The sequence below is a fragment of the Ambystoma mexicanum genome, chromosome 5p (genome assembly GCF_040938575.1).
Source record: "Ambystoma mexicanum isolate Mex_15411 chromosome 5p, UKY_AmexF1_1, whole genome shotgun sequence".
Classification (NCBI taxonomy): Eukaryota; Metazoa; Chordata; class Amphibia; order Caudata; family Ambystomatidae; genus Ambystoma; species Ambystoma mexicanum.
In genome coordinates this window covers 1,172,629,951-1,172,651,009 of record NC_090930.1, presented here as the reverse complement: position 1 = coordinate 1,172,651,009, position 21,059 = coordinate 1,172,629,951, and positions in this window count along the sequence as shown.

The window sequence follows — 21,059 nt, the reverse complement described above, 5'->3', positions numbered from 1 at the left end:
CGGATTTAAGGGTTACCGCCAAACTCGTGATGAGGCCCAGAGTCCGGAATGGATGCTTATCCTACTCAAAATGCTTTTTGCACGTTTTTGTCTGAATTGTGAATTTGAGGTGTTTAAGAACAGACTAAATCAATGACTCAGCCGCTGAAGTGTGCCTGAAAATACCTTTAATGAGTCCAACAATTTTTCTATCGAATTCCAGAAAGACAAATTAGGGTCTCATTGGGCCTCATTATGAATATGCCGGACTGATAACAATGGTGCTGATAAACTACTGCACCGTTGTTACCGGGCCGGCACACTCTGAGGTCTGTGGGCGGTGACATCCCTCCCACCAGGTATGACCTGGTTGGCGGAACGGAACACGCTTGCAGACTTTGACAGAAGCACCGGCACCGTTATCAACTGTGCCGGTGCTTCCCTCCTCCCCATTCACATTGAGTCCTATGGGATTCGAATGGGAATGGGGAGTCATTTTTTCCGGCGCCTGGCTATGTAATGCCCCGGTAATTTCACATTGCAAAGTGAGAGAAAAAACACGACTCTGGCAGCAGCCGTGACATTTTTACCGGCAGTTCTTCCCTCCGGGGTCATAATGAGGCCCGTTGTCCCAATAACTTGGTTTGGCATTCATAACATAATGCATAGTAAGAGGATACCATAGTTCTAGTCCTGAAAGTTAATGTTGCCAATGATTCTTATATGGCGTGTTAGTCTCATTTGTTAAATTGGATATTAACAAGACTACATTGTCCAGAATGCACATATTTGTTAAATGAAAGTCGAGCGCTGAAAACGTGCTACTCCTGTAACAATGGACTCATTCTTCCTTATGGTGTCACCACCCGTAACAACCATCCTCTATCATTCTGTACAGAAGGCAAGCTTTCAAGGGAGTAGCGGAAGCCAGATGCTGTCCAACTGCAAAAGCATGTGAGCAGGATGGCTTCCGGGAAGGATAGGCAAGTTAGCTTTCCAGCATCAGTGGGGAACCTAACACTATCCTTTATAAAAGGTTAATCATTCTAGTACAATGAAAACAGTAGTTTACAGCATTCCCTGAACCACAGCTTAAAAAGGGAACATGTTTAGCAAAAAGCCAGATTGATGGATATCAGTTACATGGCATTTATTTTCTCCAGCAAAAGTGCAGTAACAATGCTATCTTCATTTATATTGATGTAGGAAGTGTTCAAAACTTTCATATATTAAAATCATTAAACACGTGCCTGCAAACCCTATTCATTACTATATAAGGTTAGTACCATACAAGACTATAATATTGAACAATTTACTTTGAAACAACAAGCGCTTGAATCCTTGGGCCAGGGATTAAACATGCCTATTTAAAAATGTAAAATAGATTAATAAAAATCACATAAGTGAAACAGAATGTTGCAAAGAAAAGGTATTTCAATCAAATTAAATAATATTTTGTAATTTGGAAAATAATGTAATAATGTTTTTAAGAGACGTAATAACAAAAAAATGAAAAAAACATACAATTCATAATAGAACAACTTTTTAAATAAAGTGAATTAATAAAAATGCGAAACATTTTTAAAAAAAATGTAAACCTACAGTAGCACTTTCACTGATGATACAAATAATGAGAATGTTATTTATTTGAAATTCAAAGCAGAAGGCTCTATACATTTAACCTCTAAGTTTATTGTTTAAAGCTCGACATTTATCTACTGGGCTTTCCTTGGGCGCACGGACTACATGGCTACAATTAAATGCTTTTCCCATTGTGCCAGTGTTCTTGACAAACAAGACTTTTCATAGCCACTCCATGACTGATTTTGCAAAATAACCATGTTTACAGAAGAAATTCTGAAACCCCTGATCAACCCGGCTCTGTGAAAGTGCTTGTCAATGTGAGTAAGTCAGAGTCTTTCAAAAAATATTTCTCAGTGTTCCCACTCTCTACCTTTAATGTGCACTTGATGATGTGCTTTAAAGTATGCAGTCAGTACTGGAAAAGACTTTTCCTGCATGCGAAAAATAAGGTTACAGCAGGCAGGCGGGACATGAAGAGGTAGGACAGCCATTTAAAAAAAGCCTCAATCCGTCAGAATACACTATTCCTGTATCAATGCAGCACACATGAGTGCCAATGGACCCCTGTGGGGCATGGCAGAAGTGCTGGTGGTGCTTGCCACCAGCATACCGGTCCTACATAAGCTTTGGAGTTGGAGTTTGTGGTAGATGGTATGGCTGAGGTTTCACCTCGGCTAACTGGTCATCTTCAAACTCAAACACCTGCACAAATGTGTACCACGATCTAGAAAACTATCTGTGTCTACATTGTTGGTGTGTCCATGAGCCCTGAGTCATTGATGATGTGAAGAATCTCCTGAAGCTCTGTGGATGGGATCGGTTGCCAGTGAATTCGTCGAAAAAAATTGGTCGACCAGACAAATGGTCGAATCAAATTGGTCGAAAACCATTTCGTCGAATTTTTTTTTTTTTCTATTTTAACCCTTTTTTTTTTTTTTTTGGGGGGGTCCCCCCCCAACCCCCTTTTTTTCTCTAAAAACCCATTTTTTTAACAAAATGAAAACCCAAAAATAAATATATAAATAAAAAAATTTTTTCGACGAAATGGTTTTCGACCAAATTGCGTCGACCAAATTGCAGTCGACCAGTTTTTTTTCGACGAGTTGACTGGACACCGATGGGATCCTGTGGCAAAACATTTCAAAAAGTCTGCTGACACTGAATCGGGCACAGTTCAATAGCTATTCTTGGATGCATGTAGAAGAGGGCCTAACTTTGTCACGGTTTTATAACAAGGCACACTCCTGCCACGGACTCCTTTCCCTGACAATGAATGTGGCGCACAATAAAAACGCTTTTTACCTTTAATAAACCATGTGATACAACTGAACATTTACCTTGGTGTTAGTGGATTGGTGGGGAAGTATATGTTTATGCTTACTACTTGACATGTGATGCTTTTATGTTGATAATGTATTCCGGGGTGCCTTTTCTCTGGGTCTTGTGTGTCACTGTTTGTGCACTAGTTTCGGGAGCACCCTTGTAGTAATACATATTGTGGTTGCTGGGGTTAGTGCAAGTAGTCTATGGCACTGTTGTTATGGCTAAGCGGTTTGGTGGTGTGTGTTTACTTTTCCCATGTGATCTAGCAATCTTGTGCTGATGTGTGTACTGTGATAAGGTTGTCTATGTGCTTTTGTGTAGGGCTAATGTGGAGTACTACTCTCTTTCCCTGTCTCTTCTATTCAATTGTTTGCGCACTGTAGTCACTGTGCCACTAAGCACGGACGAGACATTGTTTTATATATATCTTGATTTGGTCATAGGTCGCTTGTTTTGAGTGGCTGCTGATGGATAAATGTTTGTTTGCAGTGGTGAGTTTGTCTGAGACTATATACATAGCGCCAGCATTTTTGGAGTGATGGGTCTTTTGGGGTTTTGTTGAGGTTTTCTCAGGTTCCTGTTTGGGGGGGAATATTACTTGTTGTTCACGACTTGTACTTGTTGCACTGTCTAGATGGATAGTTTGTACCTTTTAAATTTGGGCACAGCTTTCTGGAGGGTGGTCATGAATAGGTCTAGTTTTGTATATATTGTAACTCATAGTGGGCCCAATCGCTGTTGGGCTCTTTTTTGTTCAATTTACTTGTATCTTTGCGTCTTTTGTTTTGTTTGTCTGTTTAGCAAGCTGTGTGTTGTTTTTTGCTCTGACTCGATTATCCATTGTCAATAGCTTATTGTTCATCATTTTGATGTAGTGCACTTTATTGAGGTCATGTGAATGGTGATTCTGCTTATTTTTGCTTTAGAGGGAACTAAAGTATGGGCTTATTGACTATTGGTACTTGGAATGTTAAAGGTATGAGGTGTCCTTCTAAAAGGAAAACAATTCTATCCAGATTATGGAGGGAAAAGATTGATGTGGTTCTATTTCAAGAGACACACCTTGAGGATGGCACTGAGAACCTCCTTACTAATTCTAGATATACAAAGGTGTGGTTGAATGGTTATTCTACTAATTCACGAGGAGTTGGAATTTTGGTTAGAAGGGGGTTTGGTGTAAGTGTTGATAAGATAGTTATGGACGATGCAGGTCGGGTCATTTTAGTTGATTTGAAATTTGAAGATAGGCTGTTTACAATCGGCTCAGTTTATGGCCCATGTGCAGTGGGGGGTCTCTTTTTTGATACTGTAACTAAACTTCTGGCTGACATGAGGGGAGAAGTAATCATTTTAGGTTGGGATTTCAATTGTGTTATAGACTTCAAATTGGATAGTTCTTCGGCGTGCTCCTTTACTGGCCACAGATCTAGTAGAGAATTTTGTGATTTTGTGGATACCTTTGATTTGATTGACTCTTGGAGAGTCTTGTATCCGAAGACAGTAGAGTATTCATTTTACTCTCCGGTTCATGATTCCTTTTCAAGGATTGACTATTTACTTATATCAGATCATATGGCTGAGACGATAATCGAAGCTAGAATGTGTGAGCGGCATCTTTCGGATCATTCTCTAGTTTTGGTTAGATTGTGTCTTGCTCCGCACTCTCCGGATTCTGCTAGGTGGAGGCTAAAACCATTTGTTCTGAAAGAAGAAAAAGCATTACAATCGCTTTCTGGTTTTGTGTCAGACTATTTTGCTGTAAATAAGGGTTCGGCTGATAGTTTAATGGTTTGGGATGCGTTTAAGGCCTCAGCTAGGTGTGAATTGATTACTTGGACATCTAGAGTGAGGAAGGAAGGGGAGGCAAAAATGAGAGATCTTGAGCTGGATCTGGGTAAATCACAATCAGCTTATGCTCGTACTGGATCAGTGAGGGATCGTTTAAAGATGGAAAGGTTGTATGAACAGTTGCGTCTGGAGTCTGAGATTCAAGCAGACCGTGGGACTTTTTATTCTAAACAACGCTTCTGGGAGAGAGGGGATTCTGGGGGTAAATTGCTTGCGAATAGGTTGAAGTGTTTGTGCGAGAGGTCTTTTGTCCAGAAAATAAAAGATGAGTCTGGTAGGATTATTGTGAAAAGGAAGGATATTGGTGAGTGTTTTCGCAATTATTATGAATTGTTATACTCTGAAGAGCATGTGCTGTTAGAAAGTGATCTGGTGGAGGTCTTTGATAAGATTGAAGTTCCTTTTCTGTCTGATGAGGCCAGAGAATTTCTGGATGCTCCTATTTTAGTGGAAGAGGTGATAGAGGCCATTATTAAAATGAAGTCTGGTAAGTCACCTGGCCCAGATGGACTGCCGACTGAGTTTTACCAATCTTTTGCTGAGCAGCTAGCTCCAGAATTATGTGAACTCTATAATCGGTTTCTTATGGAGGGTGTTTTATGTCCTTCAATGAGGGAGGCAGTGATTACGGTAATCCCCAAGGAGGGGAAAGATGCATCAAATTGTTGTAATTATCGCCCCATTTCACTTTTGAATGTGGATGCAAAATTATTTACGAAAATTTTGACTTCCAGGTTGTAAATATATGGGTTTGTTAATTGGTAGGTCTCAAGTGGGTTTTATGAAGCAACGCCATGGATATGATATTAGGACTCTCTTGGATATTTTGAATTTGTCACCCTCAGGAAATGATGATTTGATTTTCATATTTCTTGACGCTGAGAAGGCATTTGATAATGTGGCTTGGGCTTTTTTAAATTTTACTTTGGTTAAGATGGGTTTTGGTCCCCTATTTATAAATGCTGTTGGGGCATTACAGTCGGGTATTATTGCAAAGGTCTGGGTGAATGGGGTACTTTCATCTTCTTTTAGATTATTTAAAGGCACACGTCAAGGATGTCCACTATCACCTTAGCTTTTTAATTTGGCTCTTGAGCCATTTTTGTCATATATTCGGCAGTTGGATTGCCTATCCGGTTTTATAGTTGGTGAAGTTGAAGTTAAGGTTTTTGCGTATGCTGATGATATAGTTATTGTTCTTAGTAATCCTGTAGAGGGGGGAAACATCTTGAAGAATATGATTTCTGAGTTTGGTGGGCTCTCAGGTTATAAAGTTAATTGGGAGAAGACGGTTGTGTTTCCAGCTCGAGACGCTCAGGTGTGTAGACGATTATTAGATTGGAATTGTAAATGGGAAAACTGTAGGGTGAAATATTTAGGTGTCTTTTTGTCTAGAGATGTGAAAGGTATGGCGGAGTTCAATATAGATAAAGTTCTGGAAAGCATGAGGACTATGCTCCATAGGTGGAGTAGACTCTCTTTATCCATCTGGGCAAAGGTTAATGCTATTAAAATGGTGCTCCAACCTAAGGTTCTGTACATTATTCAATCGCTACCTTTAAGGTTAATGAAAAAAGTTTTGGGCCGTGTGGATCGGGTCTTTCAGGAGTTTCTATGGGGAGTTTCAAGGAAACCAAGGATGCCCAGGTATTTAATGGTTATGAGTTTAAATGAGGGGGGTTTTGGTTATCCTAACATTGAAAATTACTACAAACGTTTTTTGATTAAAAAATGTATATCGTATTTCTCGTTGAATGAATCAGACATTCCAGTTTGGGCTCAGATAGAAGAGTTTAAGATGAGACCCTTCCGAATTGAATCACTGTACTCTCTTGGAAAGTTACCTAAATCGGTCAGTACATTGCAGGCTTTCCATGCTTCCAAAGATGCAGTCACATCATTGATTGTAAGTGGAGGGCAGGGACTTCATTTCTATGGGGAGGCCTCCATTTGGCAGAATCCGGGGTTGCAGATCAATAATAAGATGCTATGCTGGAAGAGTTGGATGAACAAGGGTATATTACTTATTAGAGACATATGGGATGATGACGGTATTATATCTTTTGAGTCTCTGAAGTGGAAGTTTATGCTACATAATAGGGAAATGGGGAGATATAGATTGTTGAGAGATTTCATTTCTGAGAGAGTATTAATGCTTACTGACCCTTTGTTACAAAGACCAGAAAGGTGTAGTTTTATTGTAGTTGCGCCTCGTGCAGTGTCTAGTTATTTGAGGTTGTTCCCGGTAGAAGAGAAATTTAGATCTTCATGGAATGCTCTTCGACTTATGTGGTGTGCTGAACTGGGTGGAGATATTTCTATGCAGGATTGGGAGGTTCTATGGAAGGTTCCAGTTAGGATGAAAATTGATCTAAATTTACAATATATTCAACAGAGGATTTTGGGGCGTCTGTTTTGGACTCTAGTTAAAATGCACAGATTTGGCTTAAGGGAGGATAGTATGTGTTGGAGTTGTTCTACGGAGGAAGGCACTTTGCTTCACATGTTATGGAATTGTTCGAGGGTTAAAGGTTTTTGGAGTGAGGTTTTGGATAGAGTTGATTTGGTCGGGAACATCTCTTTTCCAAGGACACCATTATCAGTTCTTTTAAAATCACCAGTGGGCACTTGTCACTTTAGCTATGCGACTCTGTGTTGGGCTAATAAGGTGTTTTTGGTGGCGACTCGACAAATTTTACGCCTCTGGAAGACGAGAAAGAAACCAAGTATTGATGAATGGTTATCGCAGGTGCAGTTGCTGTCAAGATTTGAGAGGATTAAGTATTATGCTTTACATAAAGAAGAATTTTATAAGGAACAGTGGGAGGCTTTTAATGAACTCTATGTGTGAATTAAGTGCTGATGGGCGATGGTTTTTGTTTCAGAGTGGTTAATTTACTGTTGTGTTCTTTTTATTGTGTTTGTCTTGTGTTGTGTGGTTGTGTGTGTGGTTGTGTGTGTTTTTTTTTTTTCTCTCTTATTTTTTGCTAGTTATCATTTCAAATTAGGTTTGTTGCGATTAGTAGAGATAATTGATAGGTTTTTCTTATTTATTCTGTACTATTTGTATCAACTTGTATAATGCTTTTTTCGTTTTATTTGTCGTTTTCTTGTTATCATAATTGTTGTTTTGGAATGATATGTATTTCTTTTGATAAATCTTTAAATAAAGTTGTCAAAAAAAAAAAAAACACGGGTTCTTTTATTTGAGTAGGCCCCTAACCCGTCTCGCACCCAACCTTCACAAACACCCCTTGTCACAATGGATTAGAAACCAGGCCGGTGTGCATCAATAAGATATTTATTAATTTATGATTTAATGAACAAGGAAAAATCTAACAATTTTACAACAGCCACCAATGTCGTGGCAACACAAATGCTATGATTCCTACAGAAGAATTGGTTCTGAAATTCTAACACAATTCACACAGATCTTTAATGACAGCACAGGAAAAATAGTTTTAAAGCAAGTGATAGCGCCAAGGTTAAGCACTCCCCCTGCAACACTCACCCCCAAACATCAGCTAACTTAATTCCCTTTGAATGGAAGGCAGTGGCAAGGAGTAAGGACAGACGGAGAAAAATAGGATTTGGAATAAAACCCACCACCCCAAAATGGGAAGTGAGAAAAGAAGATGAAAACCTGTTTTTGGAGTAAAACGAAAGAATCAGATTTGGATTATTTCTCACGTGGCTATGGGACAGAATGAAAGGAAATTTGTGTTGATACAATTGAGGAGATAGGGACGCTTAGAGTCTACTAATCAGCACACTAGGGCAACATGGAACAAGGTAGGAAATCGCATTTGGGGAGAAAGCAAATGCAAAAGATAAATACAAATGGCAAATGGAAATTCGTTTTACACAGGATTGTTAATGACAGGTAGCTAAGGAAAGGGGCTTAGCTTTGAAAATCGGAAATCATTTATTAAGGGCAGGGACAGAGGCACGTAACAGAACAGATTCTAGGCAAAAAGGATTGCTCTCAATGGGACTACGGTTTGAGTTTTTAATAGGACAGATGCAAGTTAGAGGTTCTTGGGGTCATGCGCACAATACACAAGCAAATTGGATTTTCAGTTACACAGAGACTAATTCTGCTGAGGCTATACTTTAAGGACTATAATTAATAAAACATGCTCAACAAGATTGTTTATTTCAAATGGCAACAATATTGAACTTGAATTTCAATCTGGCAATTCATTGATTTATTTCAAAATTATACTAAGGATTTATACAGACAACTGAAAGATTTTTCAAAGGAATACACTAACATACAAAGACAGGTAAAGATTCTACTAAGGGAAGGTGAATGAATTATACTGGAAATTTGGGACTTTGAAAGGGATTTTCAATGGGATTTTAAATGGGATGCAATGTTCCAAAAGGAGAAGGGTATGATTTGGGACTGGGGTTATTTGCTACTTATGAAGTAATCCTTGGTTTGGGATTCTAGACAGCCAGCTGGATCTCAGGACTCTCTGGACAGCTAGGCAAGGGGTCTGGTCTCTGCACTCTCTTGGATGGGATCAGCTGCCTCTTCTCAGTCCTCCTTCTTCTGTCTCCCCGGATTATTGTATGACTGTGTCTTTATTTAGTACAGTCCCCCCTTATATAGCCCTAATGACATCATTAATTTTACAATCTAGGGGAGTGCTCTAGAATTACTCCTTCCGCAAATAGGACAGTTTCCCATTCCTCTCTCCGTTCCCTGGCATGATTGGTTCAAGGGGGGATAGCACCATCTGTCTGTTTGGCATTTATTAAATGTCTTTGTTCTCTTGGCAAACTTTTTAGCATATCATAACTTCAAACTTATACTAGACACCGTCATAAGAAATAGATAGGCGGTTTCAGGGGATCATAGGGAATTAGGCAAGCCGATCGCCAACTCTGTGTGTGCAGTAACATGGGCCCTTGGCACCTTTTTGTCTTTTTCATGAAATGCATAACAGTGATAACTCTGCAATTGAGTAAACATGTGCATAATGTCCATCTCCATCTTTCCACCAACTTTCATATTTGTCCCATGCATAATCAGCCAGAAATGAGTCTTTACTGGCCATTTCATTCCACAAAGTCCTAGGAACATGCACTTAGTCTCTTCAGAAACCCCTCGAATTCACATGGAAAATATCATGAAACAAAAATATTTCTTATTCTGAGTGCTGGGAGAAATGCCTAAAAGGAACCAATCCTTTAATGTCAATTTGGAGGATCTGTCACATATGGGAGGGCGGTGCTTCATCCCCCACAGCCAAATGTCTCCCCCTGGCTCAACTTGCAACACAAGATTTGTATTACACCCTTTGATGTGTGTCAGTTTGTCCTTGGCAGTGGGTGCTGGAGGAACTCACACTTCTTGGTCAAACTCTGGCCACGCTTGCTTTCTTTGTCCTCCCTGCTAGCACTGCCTTCTAGTCTGGCAGAGCAGAGAATCATCACGCCCTCAGCCACATCACATGTCATTGCGGAATGGTTCACTTATTGGTGCGACATCCAGTGGGAGGCAGGGCTGTCCATTCAGTTTTGTGCATAAGCCCAAAACTGTTTTTTTCTGGTATTCTGAGCCTCAAGGTGATGGAAGTCTTGTGGGGCAGAACATAATGTACATGGCTTTATTCAACACCCCACCCACAGCATGTTTCACTGACATTTTCTATGCAACCAAAGTTCCCTTTCATGATGGTTATTAAAAGTCATTTTTCTTTATTTAGAACATGTGTGCAAGCCATTTTTCATCTAATGTTTAAAATGCGGTTCTGTAGGTCATGGGATACTTTTGATTAGTCCTTTTGAGTGCGTTTGCATTTGCTGCTGGTGCATTGACACGTAGGGGTACTTCACATGGTTTTTTGATTTGATACAAAATAAAAAGGAAAAACCAAACCGTTTTTTTTTTTAATTTGCAGTGTTTTGTGCGCTGCAGTTCACATGAAAGGGAAAACAAAAGCTGTGTCGGGTTGCAATTATGACATCCTATCCCCTGATGTGAATTAACAGTAAGACAAGGCTGTTTTGGATCTAGTGTATACTTTTTATTATTCAGAAGCACGAAAAGCAACCACAGAGCCATGCTGAATGCATGGCATAACTTCTTATTATTCAGATGAAGAAAAACCAATGCAGAGCCGTTCTAAATGCAATGCATAACTTCTTGTGATTCAGATGTAAGAAAGCAAACGCAGACCCGTTCTTGATGAAATGTTGAAATGTTTGCCACACCTGTGCCAGGAAAAACGAAGCACAGCCATTTTTGGTGGCAATGTTTAATGTGGTTTTTCAGGTGATAGGGATTTCTGTTAGGCCCTGTAAATGCACCCCACTTAACGTGCCCAATACATGTCAGGTTTAGAGGGGATTGGGAGACAGGAGCTTGGAGCCTAAACACTGCAGCCTGTGTTGAGGGCCTTTCAAGTATGCTTTTTATCCACTAGCAAAAATTAAACATTAAAGTGTGACTCTGACCACATGCCATCTAGAGAACCATATAACAGTTGTGCAAAACTCTGCCCTAAGCTAAAACAACTTGTCTAACACAAAGTTCTGACACACGTTTAGCCATAACATATGGAGACATCATGCCTACATGTTCCCTGATGCCCAGAAAATACTGTTTAAAAGCAGCCATGCATCAAGGCATAGTACGTCACTGCAATCCCCAAAACATGTCACTATCATTATGTAAGAAGAGCTATGGGGGAAAGACATCTGAGCTGTAGTTTAACAATACTGGTCGTGGCTGCCTTGATTTCTCCAACAATTTAGGATTATGTGGCACCCTTTAATCAGTAGTTCCACAAGTCTTACCATGTGGCCACCCCCATGAAATTCTAATGGAAAAATGTATGACATTATTTCACAAAAATGATATTGCCCATTGAACCAAAAAGAAACAACTACAGCATACATAGCACACTGTTCAGACACCCACATCACATACAAAAGTCACACAGCATTATAATACACTAAGTGGCATGCAAACTAGAAAAGCTGGCACAGATACAATGATAAACTGTAAGGGCTCCTAATGCCATTTGTCTTTTGCAATCATGACCATATATGTACAGCCACTAAATCCCTGATATTAGCATTTCCTAGGGTGATGCCATATTCAGTGACAGTGATGTTGCCAGGACCAGCTCCAGTACCACCTGCAAGGCTATCAACACCATGTTCATCCCAACCACCCACACTTGCACTTCCACAACTGCAAGTGCTACCACCAGCACTCCTACAAGTGTCAAATGTACCTCTTAGTCTCTTTCAGGCTCAGGCCACACACCTACAACACCGCCCACATAAGGTGATCAACTGCTATATTATAGACACACTTCTGGATTAATGTATATTGGGCAAAAAGACAGAAACGTGTGGGACTTAGAACATGACACTTGAATAGACATGTTCGTTTGTGCATTCCAATTAATAAGGGACGCTTCTTTACATTGTATATATTTCATTAGAGATTATTTTTTATTGTATTATGTTCCAATTGGTGTGATTATGGTGGATGTTATTCATTTCTAATCTTTACTTTTGCGCCGTTTACACATTTACGATATATCAATGTTTGTGAGATGTGTTCTAAAGATGTTACTGTGCAAGAGATGGCTCCACTCTCATATAGTGTATGTACCCACTGTCAATTCATTTTAAACATTATTTTTGTAATACAATAAAGACATATATTTATCTACAACGAGATGATCATAGAATCTTTTACTCAGGTTCTAATTGAGACTACACTGCCAGCATAATATCCCAAAACAATGCCAAAAGAACAGGGGCTTGGTATTCCATGAATATTTGGCACAAAATCGAACTGATTTATTGTGACATTAAAATGCTGTCTTCAGTTTTGCTGATTGCCTGGGCTTCATTTAAAGCAATCTTTAGTGGACGGTGAAAGTAACAGGGCTGTTCGAATAAGTGAATAGAGGAGAACAGAAATAGTGGAGGTAGACGAAGTTACAAAACAAGGTAAAAATGAAGGAAAGAACCAGAAGACAGGCCTTCTTGTCTACACTCCAAGACTCTAGAACCTTCTCACCATCAACATCAGACTTGCCCCATCACCTCTACAGTTCTGGAAAGAGCTGAAGACCTTCCTCTTCAAGGAATAGATTTTCCTTAACACCTAGGTCCACACACCCTGCACTCCCCACCCTACCTGAAACTCAGTGGGTCTTCCGCCATGCTGCCAATTGCCCACCCTCACCTGTTAGCTCGCTGCTCCTTTTTTCTCTGCTTCCTTCTCAATAAATACCCTGATAATAATAATAATAATAATAATAATAATAATAATAAGGAGCTGAGCAGAGGTGAGCAGTCCTGGTCCTGCACACCACGCTATTCAGAGTCTTTCCACAGTGGCTATTCTGAGGTGGGTCGGACTGTAAAAACCCCACCTGGCCGCGGAGCAGTCGCAGAGCTGAGCAGAGGTGAGCAGTCCTGGTCCTGCACACCACGCTATCCAGAGTCTTTCTAGAGTGGCTATTCTGAGGTGGGTTGGACTTTAAAAACCTTACCTGGCCGTGGAGCAGCTGCGGAGCTGAGCAGATGTGAGCAGTCCTGGTCCTGCACACCATGCTATCCAGAGTCTTTCCACAGTGGCTATTCAGAGGTGGTTTGGACTTTAAAAACCCTACCTGGCGGCGGAGCAGCCGTAGAGCTGAGCAGAGGTGAGCAGTCCTGGTCCTATACACCATGCTATCCAGAGTCTTTCCACAGTGGTTATTCTGAGGTGGGTTGGACTTTAAAAACCCCACCTGGCTGCGGAGCTGAGCAGAGGTGAGCAATCCTGGTCCTGCACACCACGCTATCCAGAGTCTTTCCACAGTGGCTATTTTGAGGTGGGTTGGACTTTAAAAACCCCACCTGGCTGTGGAGCGGCCGCGGAGTTGAGCAGAGGTGAGCAGTTCTGCAGTCCTGCAGCTCCTGCAGCTCCTGAAGCCCAGAAGCCCTGAAGCGATGGAAGACCACAGGCCAGCTGACAGCGACAAATTCGGAGTGGCCGCCAGCTAAAGGTAGAAAGCCAGAAACTCAATGTAACACCAGCCCTCAGGGCGAAAGAATTGCCACAGCCTTATGAGCAAGAACGTGAGCAAACTTGCACATTGACAATACATAGAACACCCTGCGCACTGAATGACTCCCCCCGAAACCCCCACTGCAATCACCCTTGTGGCAAACCCACAAACGATAAAACGCACAAATTTACGGTTGGTGGGGCCGCTGCGCTGTCTGTTGCACAGTCTTGGATGTCCTCTAGTGCATGCGAGCTGACTCCCGAGGCTATGGCGGCCGTGGCAACGTTTTGCCCGATACCGATGGCCACGGTGCGGGGGGGCGAGGGAGAGGAGGAGCCCCCCTCCCAGCCCCATGATCTTAGTGATGGCGGGGCCTCGCGGCCTCGGGAACGGGCAATAGTGGAGGATCTGGCCCAGGCCGACGGAGCCTTTGAGGAGCCTGAGCAGCAAGGAGGGAGGGAGCCAGGGAGAGTCGAAAAAGCTGGGGTACTGGCCTCTCCGGGGAGTCCTCGAGGTGGCCGGATCGAAGCCGCAGAGGAGATGGACGTGGTTGCCGCAATTTGCAGAACAAACTCACTTCCCACCCCATACCAAATACCAATACCAGGCAATGACACAATTCACAACGCCCCTAATGGTAACTCCTGGAATAGGTCGACATTAATGGAAGCTGTTTCACTTTAGCCTAACCCCTGCAATCTACGGCAGACAAACAATGAAATTCACCCGGTACTGGCAAGAAAAGACCTGCCTAGCCCAAGAATGAACCTCAGTGAATTACACCAGTCCTTTGCCACTAACTCGGTTTGTGACAGTACAACAAGCCTGGTAGATGAGAGGCACGAGGAGCTTCGGGAACCCCTCCATGAACTCCATGATTGGAACAGGTCTAAACCAAATACAAACCAAACTACTCCAGAGGAGGAATCACATCCCACCCAACAAATAAACCCATTTTGAAAAGAAAACAATAGTGTCACATTAAATTCAATTAAACAGGATCACTTGCAAAGTGTGTCTAAAAACAGTAAACAAAAAAAAAAAAAGGGACCCCTCATCCAACTGGAAAGTAGAGGAAAACCCAATAGATGTACCATCTGCAAGGAAAATTAAATAAAAGCATACGACAGAAAAGACAGGCAGCTCCTCGAAACCAAGGCCAACGAAACAAATGTCTAACATCACATTAGAAACATTTTTCCTCAAATTGGAAAAAGATCTATCTGTCTGTCAGAGCAACTGAAATATCAGATGCTGAAATCCTAGAAGGAGTGGAACCCCACATACTAGATGGGACAATCACAAAGCAGGAACCACAGAACTCCCAGGAGAAATCAGAATTGCACTGCAAAGAATATCTGAACCCAAGCCCTAACTCAGTAAGATGACACTTTGGGAAACTGAGTAGGGTGGTCAAGAAATTCCAAAACAGGACTCCAAATGACACCACTACTATGGAGATAAAAAATCTCATCAAACAGAATAAACTAGCAGAGGGATTTAATTTGACCTCAATCCCTAAACCAGCGACGAGCAGGACAGAAACCAATCCGCTAAACAACCAAACAACTCTTTTCAAGCCTCAACATTTAGACAAGACAAGCCAGAACATGGCCCATGAGGTGGAAAAAAAGCAGTGGAAGCAAAAGGAAAGCCCACAGCTATTTCAACACCACAAGTACTAATGGATATAACAAATCAACAGGATAGAAATGGGAAGACTGTTGGAAACAAGCTTTATAATGTGCCCTCCACAAACTCCATCGCAACCCCGAAGATCTACCAACGTGGAGCATACAGCTGAAAAGGCTTCACCCCACAAATAGCTAGACATTTTATGCAATAATGTCGGCAGTGACAATAGCCCTCGCTCCATTTGGCAAATGATATGAGTCACTAGTAGAGACATTAGAAGACCACACATCTATGACTGCTCTAATGCACTCAAAAATCACATATCTGGAAGGCTACATCATGGCAACAGAAGCCTGGAAAACTAATACAAGAGACCAAGACACAATGACAGACAAAGACGAGGCGGGGAGACAAAATGAAGGATTCACACATAACCTACCATCAGAACAAGAAAAGTGTGACAACCACGGGAACTCAAACAATGGAGACACATAAAATGCAAACAAAGGATCAAAGTGGAAAGGTAGCCGACTTAGTCCCACTGCATTCCGAAGATGGGCAAAGACAAGTCACCCAGGAAAAAAAAACGACTACCCACAAAAATGGGAGCCTGCACCTCCTGAGAAACCTAGCACCGTAAAAGGGAAAGTGTCTTCACAGAAACACTTAAAAAATTGAGAATCCTTGAACATGTTTCCTGAAAAGTGCCAGAAATTAGCAGGGCACTGTGTAATCAAGACACTGCAACTCTTGCCGCCATCGTGCCACCCACACCAACAGAAAGGAATTACAACTTTCAGACAGGATACTGGCTTAGCACCAATCTTTGAACCGTGGAAACATGTAAAAGGGAAACGCTCACTATTGGTAGTGAATGAATCAGACCCGAAGCCTACCATCAAAGAAACAAATACAGTACAAGAAGATTCAGATACCAATCAATCAATCAAGTTTATTCGGATGTATAAAAACAACCATTAAACAACAGATCAAACACATTAATGCACAGATCCAATTTACAAATTCATAAAATAGCCTTATCGTAAAAATACATTCTATAGACAAATCCTAAGAACACTGTACAAAAACATTTGTTTGTTAAAAAATTACCTCAAACAAGGGTGTAGGATCATGCCAAAAAGCTGTACACATACCTATTATCCCACAGAAAGGGATATTATACTTTTTTTACAGGCCTTCGTCACCTTGAAGTTTCGTAATGCAATTTCTGAAATACATCGCTCTTTTCAGAAACGTCAAGAGAGCCCAGGCAGTGAAAACTGATTCAGATACCAATAAATAACCTGATGGAAATCAGTCAGTACACCATCAAAGACTCGGAAACAGACATACCACCTTCACAAGTCAAAAAATTGAAAGTTTGCTTTACTGACGATACCCCACCCCAATGTGAACCTAGGAGTAAATTAGCAGTAGTGGAGCAAAGTTCTCCTATTTTTCGGACATTGCAAGAGAAACGTGACAGCCTAACGAGGCTAAAAGACCAAACTAACAATAGAAGAGTTCACCGTGAAATGAGGAGAAGTAATGAAGATGGCCTGAAATGAGCTGAAAGATCTGACAGTCGGTCTAACCGAAACGTAGAGACACAAAGGGCCCACCGAAGCAGGGAAAATTCCCGAAAAAGAAGAGTCAGTGACCACAACATACACGATGGAAATAACAAAGTTAACAACAACAATCGAGAAATGCTGTCCACTCAGGGGGTAGGGAAAGAAGTTTCCAGACCAAAAGATACAGCACTTTGAGAGAGCGCTCTGTTTACACACAAAAGCAGAGCGACAAGGACCCTTTAACTGGAGCAGATTCTAAATAAGGAAGACAGGCTAGTCCTGAACAGAAACACAGTCATAGATCTATTAAAACACATATCGGAACTGAAGAGCCTTAGAAGAGAGGACATAAAGATCATCGAATTTGCAAGAAGTGGTTGTCTTGACAGCATCTATCTACATCGCCAAGTATCAAGCTCATGTTGATAAAAGCCATGGGAAAACTGCAACAAATGGGTTATGATATTAGAGAAACATCAGCTAAGGAACGAGGAATTGAGGATCAGAGTCGATCGCCCAAAAAGGACAGGACGACTACTCTGTCTGAAAAACAAAGCATGAGACGCTATAGATCCAGGGCGATCCCCACTCCAAGAGACAATCATTATAGATTACCCCATCAAAATAGTCACTCAGCAAATCGATATTTTAGTAACGAGCACGAAGAAGACGAAACACCAAAAGAGATTCATAGCCATGCAAAAGGAGAAAGGTCCAAGGCTAAGGATTACAACAACGATTGATGCAAGAAAAAACAAAACACGTGAGGAATTCTCAGTTAAATAAAGATCATTTCAAAGCTGATGAATGCAAACCCCTCGGCCCATCCACAAATCTGAAATTCACAGTGCAACAAGAAAACCATAAGAAGAGATATATTCCTCCGACCAGAATACATTCAAAAGCACTCTTGGACCAAGAATTAAAGAAATGGGCTTGAGTCCCGGGGGCCTTAACCAGCAACCATTGCAAATAGCAAATAACACCTGCAGGTCTGTTTCCGTCCTTAGCAACCCATTTGGAAATCCACCCAAAAAAACATCTGATGCTTGGATCCTGGAATGCTAGAGGGTTCACGCATCTCACCAAGGAAGTTGATGTCAACTTGGGCGACTTCGACCTGCTATGTTTGCAAGAAACCTGGCTGACCAACACCCAAAGCCTGGATGGCTATGATATCAGTCTAGCACCTGCCTCAAAGGGTCCAAAAGGCAGGCCATCTTCAGGCCTCATAATTGCGGTCCGCTCTGGTAGTCCTCTACACAAGATGAAGGACCTAACATCAACTACCTTTGCACAGGCAATCCTACTTTCATGGACATGGACCCTGGATAAGAAATTACAGAATCAAATCATCGCAAACTATCACGATTCATTAGTAGAAGGGCATCCGGGAATAGCCAAAACCCAAGCTAAAATAAAGAATAATTACTGGTGGCCAACTTGGAGAAAGGACATTGTCCAGTTCATCGCAAACTGTGGCACCTGTGCACAACACTTGTCCCAAAAACGAAGTCCCACAGGTCTGCTACGTCCTTTAGAAGTACCCCCAGCACCATGGCATTTGCTATGAATGGATTTTATTACAGACCATCCCTCCAGTAATGGATACAATACCATCTTAGTCATTGTAGATCTGTTTTCCAAAATGGCCCACTGTATTCCCCTGAAAGGTCTCCCAACTGCTTCTACTCTGGCTACCATGTTTTGGAACAGATCGTCCGGCTACACGGGTTCCCATCAATATTGATATCAGACCGAGGAACTCAGTTTGTCTCTGCATTCTGGAAAAGGTGTTGTAAAATTGCCAAAATCGACCTCCCGTTATCTACAAGCCAACACCCCCAAACCGACGGCCAGACCGAACAGACTAACCAGACCCTTGAACAATAAATAAGGTGCATGCTGCAACAAACCGAGGATACCCTAAAGGACCTACTTTGGTTAGCAGAATATGCATATAACAACTCCATTCACACCAGTACGGAACAAAGCCCATTCTACATAGTTATGATCAACATCCACAAACATACGTTTTTGACCCACTCAAATCATTAGAAATGCCCGCTGTAACAATCTTACACAAAACCATCACCCAGATTTTTAAGGAAGCAGCAGAGCATCCTGCCAGAGCCCAAGAGAAACAGAAGCAGTTTGCAGATCGACACCGAAGGGAAGATCCCAACTACCAAGTCAGAGACAAGGTTTGGTTAGCATCCAAAAACATCCCCCTGAAAGGACCATGGGTGTTCCATCCCAGATTCCCGGGACCCTACACTATCAAGGCTGTGATCAACCCTGCAGCCATGAAATTAGAATTACCGGTCCACATGCGGATCCACCCAGTGTTTCATGTCTCCCTCATAAAACTATTGAGACCAGGTACGCGGATCGATACTCCACCGGATCCCGAAATAGTTGAAGGAGAACGAGAATAGGAAGTTAAAAGGATCCTAGACTCTAAGATGGTCCGGTCCAAGTTATACTACCTTAGAGACTGGAAAGGGTATGGACCCCAAGATAGGACCTGGGAACCCAGTGAGCATGTTCATGCTCCACGATTAATCAGGCAGTTCCACTGCAATAGCCCCACTAAACCAGGGCCAGGGGGAACCACCCATGAGAGGGGCTTTGAGGGGGAGTGCTGTCATGCCCACAGGCCCCAGAACACATCTAGTGATGGGGGCAATGGATCACTTATTTGAGACCCATAAACACAGGGGCACTGGCGGGACTCAGTCCTGGTGCCTTTGGCGCCAAGCTCATATAGAAATCTGAGCAGGAACACTTTATTTCAGTGCAGGAGTGCTTTTACTTTATTTCAGTGCAGGAGTGCTTTTATTTTACAAGAACTTTCCGGGAGCTGATATCTTTTATTCCAGAGAACATCCTCATGTGCTGACTCATCGGGTGTGGCTCCCTAGGCTTGGTCCTCATGTGCTGACTCATCGGGTGTGGCAGCCAGGCTGAACCTGGTGGGCGTGGCTCCAGAAGCTCAGCTATATAAACTGCTCCATCCTTAAGGCCGGTGCTTCACGTTACTATGCACTTGCATGCAACATGACGCTCACCGCTGCTTGGACCAGTTTACTTACCTTTGAAACCAGGCGTTCTCCCGCATACTCACCTGTTAGGGCCCAAGGGCTAATTCCGGCAGTGGTGGCTTGACACGTCGTGATGCAATTGAGTCTTTCTGACAATATACCCATCAACAGTACAAAAGGACAGATTGAGGTGAGTATTGCCCGAACATATTGGTACACCCTGGTACTCAGACAGCTGGCTGCAAAGAAAAATTAACCGAGTATTAACATATAACTTAAGACAATGAAATATCGAAACAAGGTGATGAGCTGTTACTCACAAACAAGGAAATCAGACTGGGACTGAGAAGTTCCAAGCTAGATTGGTAAGTATCCTGAAACAAGAAAGGTAACTATTACCAGGAGTACAGGATAGAAAGAGAAAGGAAGAACCAAACTGTTTGTTCTTACCAAATGAGTGTTCTGGATGAATGGTGAAGATGAAATTATTGAAAGGTTGTGGTAGTCCTGGAAACACAATGTCTTGTTTCCTATTCCCGCCAGCACGAGGACGCCTAAAGAGTCTTTTGATCCTTGCGCTGTTGCGCTAATGTCCTTTGATCCTTGCGCCGATGCACTAATGTCCTTTAAGTTCCTTTGCGTTTTTGAGCAGTAGGAGAGTGAAGACGTGACACTGGTTGTAGTTGAAGTAGTCCACTAGACTTATGTCTTGGCAAAAACAGGGAAGACGTGAGGAATGAGACAAATTCAGTCCGTGGACGTTCCGAGGTTGGCAATAAACAGGTAAGACGTTAGGGATGAGACGAATGCAGTCCATGGACATTCCGGTTTAGCAGCGAGCAGGTAAGACATGCAGGGATGAGGCGAATGCAGTCCCTGGCAGTTCTGAGTATGACAATAAGCAGGTAAGACTTGCAGGGATGAGGCGAGGGCAGTCTGTGGCCATTCCGGGTTTGACAATATGCAGGTAAGACTTGCAGGGATAAGGCGAAGGCAGTCCGTGGCCTGTTCCGGGTTTGGCAATCAACAGGTAAGACTTG